Source organism: Puma concolor, chromosome E4, assembly GCF_028749965.1.
Source record: "Puma concolor isolate L17-30 chromosome E4, mPumCon1.1.hap2, whole genome shotgun sequence".
Classification (NCBI taxonomy): Eukaryota; Metazoa; Chordata; class Mammalia; order Carnivora; family Felidae; genus Puma; species Puma concolor.
The window spans coordinates 17,259,619-17,273,955 of NC_141683.1; positions in this window are offsets into that span (position 1 = coordinate 17,259,619).

The window sequence follows — 14,337 nt, forward strand, 5'->3', positions numbered from 1 at the left end:
ATATCATGGATGTAAAAGTCATCTTGATATAGAAAATAACTAGAAGATTCCATGCTTTGCTACTGTTCCTTGTCATGAAAATTAGTAGATGTACAGAAATCACCTCTTTGAATTAGATGATGGAAGCCTTGATGTGTCATGCTCAGCTAGTGCCAAGCTTTTAAACTCAATTTTCTGGGGGCACCTGGGTGGTTCAGTCGGTTAAGCATCCGACTCTTTATTTCAGCTCAGGTTATTGTGAGTTTGAACCCTGCATGGGGCTCTGCACTGACAGTGTGGAGTCTGCTTGAGATTCTCTCTCTCTCTCCAACTAAACAAACAAACTTAAAAAAAACCCTCAACTTTCTGAGTGAAGTAAGGGTGACAACCTAGAAGTTGATGATGGCCACTTTATATTACACAGAATTGTCTAGGTGTCTCTCACGACATTGTATCATAGGGTTTGTGTTGAAGTTTCTTTTTTTTAAAAAATTTTTTTTCAATGTTTATTTATTTTTGGGACAGAGAGAGACAGAGCATGAACGGGGGAGAGGCAGAGAGAGAGGGAGACACAGAATCGGAAACAGGCTCCAGGCTCCGAGCCATCAGCCCAGAGCCTGACGCGGGGCTCGAACTCACGGACCGCGAGATCGTGACCTGGCTGAAGTCGCACGCCCAACCGACTGCACCACCCAGGCGCCCCTTTTTTTTTTTTTTTTTTAATTTTTTTTTTCAATGTTTATTTATTTTTGGTACAGAGAGAGACAGAGCATGAACGGGGGAGGGGCAGAGAGAGAGGGAGACACAGAATCGGAAACAAATTCTGAAGTTTCAATGAGTATTAAGTATAAAGAGATTAGCAGTTAAGAAGTGTCCACATTCCCCCTTTATACCAAGAAACCTTCCCTATGACCTTTGATTCAGGTATTTTTCCTCCCCCTCTGAACTTGTATTTCACAATGTTCTTCCTTTAAATCACCTTTCACACTTTATGGTTACTTAAAGTAATTGGTGAATATCTTATTTTTGCTTGAAAGATTCTAATGGGCCATTCATATAATTTATATTAGCATCACACTAAACACAAAGTCATAAATAAAATATATTTATTCTGGGAATAAATGTATGTCTAAAGATAGTTAAGAAAGCACAAAGCATATAGTCATGGCACATGATTACATTATCGGCCTAATCAGTCTTATCATAAGTCCTCAGTTATCTTTGTATTTTACCGATTATTACTTTCCTTATCTGGTCAATTATAGAGTCATGCATGACTTATTTATGAAATCTCTCTTAAATCTGTTTCTCTTCTTTATCCCCATTGTCATTAACCAATATCAAATCCTAATCAATTTTTCAGGACCCTAAAATAACCTCACAAATAATCTTTCTGCATTTTCCCCCAACCAGAGATGTTTTTTCCCCAGAATTCAGCTGTTAAAATAGTGGTCCTAACATTGATTACACTGCTAAACAAAAACAGCAACAACAACAACAACCCATTAGAATAGCATAAAATGCCCTCCACCTTAACACCTCCCCCTCACAAGCTTCCTTTCTAACTTTATTTCTCAAAATTCTTAGGAAGACCAAAGGGTAAACTTTTGTTTGATAAATATATAATTTAATACATAATTTCTATGCTGTAACGTCTGCATTTCAAGTTCTTACTTCTTCTAATGCCCTTACCTGGACTTCTATGCTAGCTGTACCTGCTTGAAAACCCTCATCAGCTGTGGGCCTTTCCAATGGATTTGTCACCTCCCTCATCTTCATAGTACTAATAGATAGTCATTGGTCAAATGTAACCTTGAAAAATGCCTTTCCTGAATCTCCTATGATTCTATTTCCATTGTCTGTTCTCTTACACTGCCTTATTTTTCAATAGCATTGATCTCTCCCTCATGTTGCATGCTTGTCTTCTTCATGAAGAAATTAACTTTAGAGTCTTTATCACTACTTTATTCCCCCAGATTGGAATACTGCTTGTCACATATTATGCCTTCACAATTGTTTCTTTTTCTTAAAATGATGAACAGCAGTACAGAATGCAAGTTTTGACCAAACATACAATGTTATGGCAGGAATACATATATAGTTACATTTTAGATACATTATTGGAAGACTATAGTGTGTTATCATTATTATTTGTTATTCTTCTGAATACTGGTGTGGGGAAAATTGCACATAAGTGTTTTGTCCTATTGGTAAATATTGAGTTGTATATTCATTTTAATATCAATTATACTCTGAAATAACATATAGTTTTATGTACATATCCTGATTATTTTTGCTTTTTTATTTGGTAATCATTGACCATTCTCTCACAATTCTATAGAATATTAGAAACAGGGGTACCTTGGGTGGCTCAGTCGGTTAAGTGTCCGATGTCAGCTCAGGTCATGATTTTGCAATTCATCAGTTTGAGCACCGTGATGGGCTCTGTGCTGACAGCTCAGAGCCTGGAGCCTGTCTCAGATTCTGTGTCTTCCTCTCTCTCTCTGCCCCTCCCCTCCCTGCCTGCTCTCACGCACTCACTCTCTCTCTCCCTTTCTCTCTTTCTCTCAAAAATAAATAAACGTTAGAAAGAAAAAATATTAAAAATAGTGGTCCCCAAAATAATAAAATACCAAGAAATAAACTTAACCAAGGAGGTGAAAGACATGCACTTTGAAAACTATAAACATTAATGAAAGAAACTGAAGATGACACAAATGTAAAGACATTCCGTGCTCATGAATTGGGAGAACTAATATTGTTAAAATGTGCATACACTACCCAAACCAATCTACAGATTTAATGCAATCCCTATCAAAACGCGAATAGCATTTTTCAAAGGATTAGAACAAACAACCTTAAAATTTGTTTGGAACCACAAAAGACTCCAAATTGTCAAGAACAATCTTGAAAAAGGAAAACAAAGCTAGAGGTATCACAATTCCAGATTTCAAGTGCTACAAAACTGTAATAACCCAAACAGTATGATACTGACACAGAAATAGACACATAGATCATTGGACCAGGTAAGAAAGCCCAGAAACAAACCCGCAATTAAAAGGTCAATAAGTCTTTGACCAAAAAAGCAAGAATATGCAATGGGAAAAAGACAATCTCTTCAACAAGTGGTGTTGGAAAAACTAGTCAGCTAAATGCAAAAGAATGAAACTAGGTCACTTTCTTATACCATACAAAAAATAAACTCAAAATGGAGTAAAGACCTAAATGTGAGACCCACAACCATAAAAATCCTAGAAGAAAGCACATGCAATAATTTTTTTGACATCAGCCATAGCAACATTTTTCCAGCTAGGTCTCCTGAGGCAAGAGAGATAAAAGCAAAAATACACTATTGGGGCTACATCAAAATGAAAAGCTTCTGCACAGTGAAGGAAACAATCAACAAAACTAAAAGGCAACCTATGGAATGGGAGAAGACCTTTGCAAATGACCTATCTGATAAAGAGTTAGTATTTGTATCAAATAAAGAAGTTATACAACAGTACTCTCAAAATAAATAATCCAATAAAAATAGGCAGAAGACATAAACAGACACATTTATTTATTTTATTTTTTTTATTTAAATCCAAGTTAGTTGACATACAGTATAATAATGATTTCAGGAATAGAATTTAGTGATTCGCTTACATATAATACCCAGTGCTCATCCCAGTAAGTGCCTTCCACAACATACAGATGGCTAATAGACATGTGAAAAGATGCTCAACATCACTCATCATCAGGGAAATGCAAATCAAGACTACAATGAGATATCACCTCATACCTGTCAGAATGGCTAAAAAAAACAAAAACAAAAACAAGAAACAACAAGTGTTGGCAAAGATGTGGAAAAATAGGAACCCTTGTGCACTGTTGGTGGGAATGCAGACTGGTGCAGCCACTGTGGAAAACAGTAGGGAGGTTCCTCCAAAAGTTAAAAATAGAGCTACCCTATTAATTCAGTATCCATACTAGTACGTATTTATCCAAAAGCTACAATAACACTAATTCAAAAGGATATATGCACTGCTATCTTTATTGTAGCATTATTTACAATAGCCAAATTATGGAAGCAACCCAAGCGTCCATCAATATGAATGGATAAAGAAGATGGGGTATACCTAAACGATGGAATTCAACCATAAAAAATGAAATCTTGTCATTTTCACCAACACAGATGGAACAAGAGAGTGTAAGGTTAAGCAAAAAAGTCAGTGAAACACAAATACCATATGATTTCACTCATATGTGGAATTTAAGAAACAAAGACCAAAAAAAAAAAAAAAAAAAGGAGAAAGCCAAAACCAGACTCTTAACTATAGAGAACAAACTGATGGTTACCTGAGTGGGGCGAGAGGGTGGGTGGATGAAATAGGTGATGGGTATTAAGAGTACATTTACCATGATGAGCACTGAGTAATGTATGGAATTGTTGAATCACTATATTATACACCTGAAACTCATATAACTCATATAACACTGTATGTTAACTGTACTGGAATTAAAATTAACTTAATAAAAATAGTCAATACAATTGGAAATTTTTCTATTTTGAACAAAACTAATGAATACTACATCACGTATTAATATGCCACATAATAACTAAATGGAAAATATGTTAATAATGCTATTAGGGCTGCTACAATTGCTATACTAGGCTTTATTATAATTTATTTATGAGTATTACTTGAGAAGAACAATCTTTTACATACTTATTATAAAACTTAATTGAGGTTTAACATGTTTCTATATCAAAACAATTCCTGCATACTTATATAATGCATATATTGTTTTAAATAAGTACATTTGTACATTCTGTAGCTCTTATCTGGAACTTTCTGCCAAGTATCTGACTTCACAGGGTATCCAGAGACCTTCCACCCTGAGGGTGGGGTAGGGATCAGAACATATCTCCCCATAGACAAACAAGGAGATTAAATCGGTTTTAATGTCTCAAGAGCTTGTTCTTATCTGCTTCTAAGACTCAGTACATAGACAAAAAAAATCTTTTTGATTTCTTAATCATGCATACGACTTACATCATTTTCTTTCAAGCATACTCTGTAGTGTGCCAGCATTTCCTCCTTGTTAAAGCCTGTCAAGCATGGGGCCTTATCTCACAATTGATATACATTTTAAATTGCCTGACTCGCCTGTAGCTATCAACTCAGATATACATTCTATCAGATACAAAATATCACAGTGAAGCGACATTGTGAAAACTGCCTTTATCGCCTTTTCCTGCAATTACCATGCTCATTCTTTGCAACTAAGGAGATTTAACTGTATTTGAACTTGCTTTGTAATAATTGTTTTCAACGAGATGAGGCAGCAAAATCCATTATTTATATGTTTCTCCATAGACTCGTAATATCTTCATATGCAGAGCTTTTAAGTTTTACATTAAAAGATGTCTGTAGCATCAGCAATACACAGACTGTATGGATTCAACAGAAAAAAATATATATAATCACGTAACAAAAATGAATACTGAAGATCTGTGGCTACCAAATTATTTTATGCAATATGTACGGTGTCTCTGAAGAGTACAATTTTTCATGAGTAAAAACTAAAATTATAATTTACATTTTAGCAATCACAGTTTTTGGCCCAGTGAGGAGAATATATTTATGTATTTATATACCTCACTGAAATAAAATATTTGTCTGTAACATGTGTAGATGTATTTTAAAATTTATCAGACCTACGCTATACAATATAATGTTTGAAATTACTTTTCCCAAGGTTTTCCAAGATTACTATTCTCTATTTAATTATACATAAGATAACATTACATGTTAAAAGTGTTGTATTTTATTTTCCTTATTAAGTTTTTTCCATTTTCTTTTTCCTATTAAAAACACTTTATTTTCTTCTCCCTTTTTTATTATCACATGGTTGCCCTGTTACCATGACATTCTAAAGAAAAACATATTCACAGTTTCTGGTCTCTATATTCTAACCTGGAAGTAGAAAAACCTCTTCTCCTGAATTTTTCTTTATTTTTCTTTATTTAACATACCTAGCACTTACATAGTTTTATAGACCATAGAGTATTGTGACTGTGTCTACAAAAATCTGCATAAATATTTCAAAGCTATGAGAACTCTCATGTCAGAAGATATGCAGTTTTGTGAGTTTGGGCTCCACATTGGGATCTCTGCTGAAGGTATGGAGCCTACCTGGGATTCTGTCTCTCCCCTCTCTCTGCCCCTCCCCTGCTCATGCTCTCTCGCTCTCTCAAAATAATAAAACTTAAAAATTTTTTAAAATAGTTCATGTTAGTCTAAGAACAAAGGTGAAAATAAAGTTTTACTCTGACTAATTTTCTAGTAGTGAAGCTTGACAGTTCATTTTCACCTAACATGCCATCATTTACTTAATATTTGCACACTGTTTCCTGGAAATAAAACACTCCTCTACGAAAACAAATGAACAAACAAATCCAAAAAACAAAAACAATAAAAATCTTAAAAACAACAACAAAAGGAAGATGGCTATGGAGGAAGACCTCTTCTCCAGGATGCAACAAACAGAAATTAACAAAGCAAGCAACATTTTGGTGTGATAAAGACCATTGGTGGGAGTTGGAAAGAATATGAATGTCGAATCTACATTTGTTGAGTCTTAGGTCATCTTCCTCTTACACGGCGCCATACACACACACACACACACACACACACACACACACATATATATGTATATGTATACATATGTATATATGTATATATGTATATATGTATATATGTATATATATATATATGTATACAGTTGAGCATTCATTGAAGCACTTAAAAGGGGAAGGTGTAAAAAGATTAAGACATCATAAATTGGCCAAATATTTTAATTTTATATAAAGGTTGTAACCGTACTGTTGACATGTAATACTCTTATAAGGTGAACTCATGAGTCTACAGAAGTCTTCTGTAATTAAAGAGGAGTCAAAGTTGAAAAGACTGAGTCGAAAAACTAATGGGACACCTTTAGAAAATGGAGTAGGGTCAGTAATGCTCTCTCTAGATAGAGAAGGCACTTTGAGACTGAAAAATAATATAAGCCGCCCCATAACATTTACAGTTTTATTGAGGGTAACTTACCAACAGAGGGAGTCAGGTCGACAGACAACAGGAGTGCTGCAACACCAACTTCCCCACTGCGCAGACCTTAATCTACAGCTCCTATAGACTGAAGGTTGGTGCAAGGGTTGTGGTGAGGCCTGAGGGTAGTTACCTCAACAGGCTCCATCTGTGTGCCAGAGGAGCGCTACTAGTTATCTAAAGTGGTGCCACCTGTGTGCTGGCCATCTCTACTAATTAGCTAAAGTGGCACCTTCTGTATGCTTTAGGGAAGATCAGAACAAACCTTCCTGCATTCCACTCCAGTCATACTTTAACCTCCAATGAGCCTGGAACATATAGCCCCATGGGAAGTTATTGCACAGATTTGGACATGGTGGAGGGCCAAAGACAGAGTCAGACTTGTCAGCACGCCTACAGAGTAGCAGGTCAGGATCTGGGCTTCCACTAAATACTTTTCACTGACACAGATTTCTCACTCTTAAGTTTTTTGTTAACACTTCAGCGTATGTACTGAAAATTATCAAATTTAAGTGTGAACATAATGCAAATTAAAAATCAACCATCATAGTTGGGCAACTGTAAAAGCAAAAACCACAGGCCCTACTTCCCAGCACTTGCAATCATACCTTCAAGAAGCACAGACTCATAGCTTCAATTTTGTCTTTAGTGGTTTTCTCCAAGCTCAAAATATTATACCTCTAATAATAAACTATATTGCCTTTTAGTTTGATGACTAAACTTCTGGAATTTGTTTCCCAACCATAAAATATGAAAAATGGCTTATTTATTCCAAACTCTACTTTTTCTGCCTTCCTCTTTTATCTCATTATTAAGAGTTTTATTAAGATTTTCGTTCTTATCTTGATTACCTTTATACATTTAAAGAAAACACACAAATACTTATTTCTTGTTCTATCAAGTTGGAATAATATTTTTTAACTCACAAAATTAGAACATTAATCTCCCAGCCCTACCATTCATCTCTGCTATTGGCTTAAATTATGTCGTCCAATAAAGAAGTAGCTAGATGGAAAACACTGGTTTGAAAAGATACATGCATCCCTATGTTTATTGTAGCATTATTTACAATAGCCCAGATATGGAAGCAACTCAAATGTCCATCTATAGAGGAATGTTAAAAAAGACATGTGTATACATACACACACACACATACACACACACACACACACACACACATAATGGTATATTATTCAACCATATAAAAGAATAAAATCTTGCCATTTATGAAAACATGGATGGACCCAGAGGGTATTATGCTAAGTGAGATAAATCAGACAGAGATAGACAAATATCAAACAATTTCACTTATATGTGGAATCTAAAACACAAAACAAATAAACAAAAACAAACACACTGTTAAATACAGAGAACAAACTGGTGGTTGCGAGAGGGCAGGTGGGGGGAATGAGTGAAACACATAAAGGGGATTAAGAAGGAGCTGCAGGGGGTGCCTGGGTGGCTCAGCCGGTTGAGCATCCGACTTCGGCTCAGGTCACGATCTCGCGGTCCGTGAGTTCGAGCCCCGCGTCGGGCTCTGGGCTGATGGCTCGGAGCCTGGAGCCTGCTTCCGATTCTGTGTCTCCCTCTCTCTCTGCCCCTCCCCCGTTCATGCTCTGTCTCTCTCTGTCCCAAAAGATAAATAAATGTTGAAAAAAAAATTTAATAAAAAAACAAAAAAAAATTTTAAAAAAGAAGTAGCTGCAGTTATAAAATAAGTAAGTCACATAGATGAAAAGTATAGCATAGGGAATATACTCAGTAATATTATAATAAAAAAATATAGCTCGCTAACTGACTTGAGTCAATTTGATCACGTTCTGGAAGTAATTCACGTATGTGAAGGCTAGATAACTTCTCCAGTTATCACTGTATTTTATTAAGTATCATGTATTAAGTTCTTTCTGGAAAAAAATGATTACAGTAGATTCTTTTCTCTATACTGAATCCTGGCTGATATTATTTTTCCTGGGCCTATGGGTTTATATCATGTGAAAAAAGAAATAAGTAGTATGTATATTATATGGATAATGATGGATAATTCATTGCATAACCAAGTAGTAGATTAATCACCAATCATTTGCCTCTATATGAAGAAGGTTTCTAAAGTCAAGACCAAATTTATAGTTTTTCTCTCCTTCTCTCTCTCTCTCTCTCTTTCTGTCATCTCTTTATGTTTTTCTCATTCTTTTTTTTTTTTTTTATAAATTTAATTTTTTTTTTAATTTTTTTTTCAATGTTTATTTATTTTTGGGACAGAGAGAGACAGAGCATGAACGGGGGAGGGGCAGAGAGAGAGGGAGACACAGAATCGGAAACAGGCTCCAGGCTCCGAGCCATCAGCCCAGAGCCCGACGCGGGGCTCGAACTCACGGACCGCGAGATCGTGACCTGAGCTGCAGTCGGACGCTTAACCGACTGCGCCACCTAGGCACCCCTATGTTTTTCTCATTCTTGAAACATTCTCTCTCTTCCCTCCGGTTTTACAAAAAAAAAAAAAAAAAATTGTCATATGCAACAATTCTAACAAAAATATTTCACTGAATGATTACATAATTTTTACCCCCTTCTGTTTTTCTATTCTCTCTCCCTTCCATTCTTTGCCCCTGTTGATTCTGAGTAGAGGTTGTCTCAAGCTGTATTAGGAATATTGCTTATATCCTTGCTATTATGAGGTGGGTTTTCCCCCTCTTTTGATGAACTTCTCTATAATTTTAATTACACTTGGGGAAAGAGGGCACTCAAAAGTGGCACTTAATCTTATATCTTGCACTACTGCTAAGTAACTTTCTTTCCATAAACATAAAAACCAATAAATATATCTTACAAATTCTAGGTCTCCTTTACATTAGCCATGCATTTAATTAAATATTTATAACATATTCTGATAACAAATATTTCATTCATTTATTGATGAGCAAAAAGATATGGTTCTTCCTTAAAATTCATAACTTAAAGAGACACATGATGAGAAAATAATAACATTCATAGATACACAATTAGCTTCTAAAAAGGAATACCAATAGAAAGTAATTTAGAACAAGAAGACTCAGGAGAGGTCTATTAAGAAAATATCATTTAAACTAAAACCTAAAGTTTGCCAGGTTTATTTGTTAATCATAGTCTAACATGTTATCTTTTTTTTTTTTTAATATCACCTCCCATAAAATTTGTAAGCTCATTTTTTTCACTGGACACGGATCATTGCTTTATTTTTATTTATTTGTTTAATTATTTTTTTCTGTTCAAAATTGTAAACCTTCTAGCAAATATTCTTCCTACTGTGTAGTATTGGTCATTTGTAAGTTTCAGAAAGTGGCCTTTGTTCAACTCCTAATTTATATTCTTTCTTTACATTCTGAGTTACACACAAAAAAATATGCTCAATATAAGGACAACATCAAACCCTAATAAAAAGAATAAGAAAATAAACATTAAAAAAAAAAGGAAAGAAAGAAAGAAGGGGCGCCTGGGTGGCTCAGTCGGTTAAGCCTCCGACTTCGGTTCAGGTCATGATCTCACAGTTTGTGAGTTCGAGCCCCATGTCGGGCTCTGTGCTGACAGCTCAGAGCCTGGAGCCTGCTTCACATTCTCTGTCTCCCTCTCTCTCTGCCCCTTCCCTGCTCATGCTGTGTCTCTCTCTGTCTCAAAAATAAATAAACATTAAAAAAAAAGAATAAGAAAATATAGTATGTTTATGTAGTTTGAATAAAAACCCTCATTCACGGTGAGCTGGACCATTGTGTGTGTGTATATGCATGCATGTGTTTGTATAAACACACACTTTAACTTTTCATTATTTGTTAGGGACAACTAACTCCAGGAAAAGGAAGGATAAAGGAGGATAACCATCTGTAACACTCGAAGAAACAATTTGAATGAATATTTGTTACATATTAAGTATAATCTTATATTCAAAAGAGACCATGGAAGCCATTTAGTTTACTTTAGCTCTTCTTTTGACAGTTGAACTGTCCTTTTTCTCATCCTTTTGAAATAGTCCTACAAACCAATGTTAAACACCAGGGATTAAAAATGCTCCATCATCCCAAGCATTAATTCAACATTTCACAACTATTTATTTTGTGACAAACACTTTACTGGCCCCAAGTTTACTACTGAGGATAAAAGGTGAATAAAGCATGGTTAAATGACATGGAATACAAAGGGGGATCTGTAAATAATGAATAGCATTTAGCCAATGAGGGAAAAATTCAAGGAAGCAACATGTTGAATGTATTAAATAGTTTATCTTAGGAGTTAAATATGAGATCGTAACATAGGAGTTAGGGAAACATTAGAAATAAGATTGTGGAGGTAAGCAACTGTGAGAGCATAGCAGGATTTTTATGCCTTAAAAGTAACTTGGACTTTATCCTGTATGAAACACAAAAATACAAGAAAAAAATCAAATCTACAAATCTTTATTTTAGTTAGATCATGCTCATAAACTTTCCAACTCTGGAAAGGGTTCAAAGGAAACAAGGAACAAGTCCTTCCTGTGAAAAGCAACAAAAGTTTGACACAGAAAGGAGCTGAAAGGGGGAACAAATATGAAAAATCATTCACCTGCCTCCACCCCACCTTTTTGTCTTGCACAAAGGTCTGTCCTACTTGGTGGTCTGTCCATGGATACAGAGTAAGGACCTGTGTTATGTAAGATCCTGTGACTGTAGGTATAGAATAGGATTTCCTTCTTTAGCATCCTCAGATTACTATATCTTCCGTACATAAAATGTACATTACGCCCATAATTTCATAGACAAACAATGGAATATCAACCCAGAATACCACCTCTAATGTGGCTCCTTCTAATAAGAGTACTTTCTACCTACCACGTGCTTTTTAGCTATACTTTCATCTGTTTGTCAAACATATATTCACCCTTCAGTCTTATTTTGGGGTCTTTAAAACTTGCCTCTGATAGGACATCTGCTATGCCACCCAATGTAATTAATCCCTGATTTCTTCCTTGTCATATGGTGATACATTCCTCTGACATTATATGTGAAATTGAATAGGTAACCAATAAGTGTTTCTTAATAATTGAATAATCAGATTTCTAAAAATGTATTAATTACATATGATTGCACGCATGGGTTGATAAGGAAACTTGTTTATGCCTAATTATATCATTGTATTTCAGCCTGTCTGATCTATTCCTGATAATTTACCAAAAAATTAAAAAATAAAGAAGATTTGTATTTCTGTTGTATAAAGAGAAGAAAATCTCAAGGACCATCATCATTTGATAAGACATAGGTCCCAAGAAAGCATTTAAGACATGTATAGAAACACTGTCTTAGCTAAAATGGTACTTAAAGTAACCAGTAGTATCCAAGCTAGGGGAGAAAAAAGCATTTTAATGATACTTTTTATCATTTAACCTACTTTAATGAAGCTCAATACAAAGTATTATTATGATATGCTTTACCCAAAGCCACACAATGGACTAAAGACTTTTACTTGTCTACCTTCATGTCTCTTCTTGCTCTTCCTTTTTTACCCTAGAACTCCTGGTTTTTAGCTGAACACAAATGCCCCTTCCCTGTCCCTAACTGGGCTCTTTCTCCCAATCTACCTTGCAGTAGGTATGGTTAAGTAATGAAATTCTGGCCAGTGCAATGTGAATTCTGCATTTCCATCTATGCATTTCAAATATATGCATTTTGAGTGTCCTCTGTGTTTCTTTTTCCTGCCTACTGGGAAAGTGAGAGATGAATCAACCACTTTGGATGCAGAGATGAAATCCACATACAGAAGATGATGGTGTCATTTTACCAGTTCTGTAGCGTTTAGCCCTGGATTGCTACATGAGGGAGAAATATGAATCTATCTTGTTCGAACTACTACATTTGTGGATCTCAATGTTGCAAAAGTTTCTTGTAAATCAATACCAACAAAACAGAGGAAATTGTTGTAAAGAAACAGTCTCTAAAAATGCAACACAGAGAGTAGAGTCACATAATCAGAAATTTTAGCTATCAGTCTAGTGCTTAGACTACTAATAACTCAGTATGTTTATAGTGGGGTTATGGTTTAAAAAAATGTGTCCATTCAATGAATATTCACTAAATAACTAGTGTGTACTATTTACTGAGCCATTCGAGTAACCACAGGGAATATACTTCTATTTTGACAAATTAGGTTAGCCTAAATCACATTGTAAAATTTGATTTGGGAGGAAAATTGCTTTTTGCTTAATGATTACTACCTAGTATCTTTTGGACCCAGTATTTGAGAGGCAGAATTATGTGAAAATGTCTGAGAAGAACCTGTTTCATTCATTCTTTTATATCATATCCCGTTGCTTCTCCTAAGTAGTAGAATATTTTATACCTATATATAAAGCAGTTTATACATGTTATTGATAAAATAGGATTCATAGCAAGTAGGACAGAATAAATGAGTTGGGGGAGTTAGGAGTGGATAAGAGGTTAACAGTATCAAACAGGTATGAGTCATGCAGAAGCAGCTATATTATCATTTCTAGATGTACTCTTACTTAAAGTTATCAAAAGTGGCTTAAGGTAGGCTATTGTAAAATGAGATGGCATGAAATAAAAATTTTCTAATCTTAGAAGCACTTTACATTTAACAAAATTAGGCTTCTTTTTAATAAAATTTCACATTAAAATGTTTTAATATAATGCTTTAATACAGAAGGTAGCTTGAATTTAACAAGTTACTACAGTCGTGATAGAGCATGAATGGCTAATAATGCTGTTGCCAGTCTTTGAGCAATAGCTTTATGAAAACAATTTTATATATACATTTAAATTTAATATACTTATATTGAGCTATATACAGGGCATTATAGGAGATAGGAAGATGAAAAGGCATGCCTCTGCTCTGCTATGGATCATAAATGATTAGAGGAAATTAACAAGTATATACACAATATAAACTGACAAGTGCTTTCGTTTAATTGAAATATGAACATTCCTTTGACTGACAAAGTATCCATGTTAGCATCACATTCTCAAAGGAAAATATGAATTTACTCAGCTGATAAATTAAAAGCTAAAATCTAGACTACATTTTTCTAAAACAGAATAGGGCTCCAAACAATATTTATCAGAGTAAACCACACACAGCACAATGAATCTAGCAATAAAATATGTATAGTCTAAAACATTGAGCATCAGCCTACGGAAATTTTTTGTTTTTTTTTTTTTTAAGTGGAATAAATGTTTTAGCTTAAAATCAGGCAAAATTATTTTTTAAAGCAAGCTTGAAAAATCTTTGGGACTATATCATT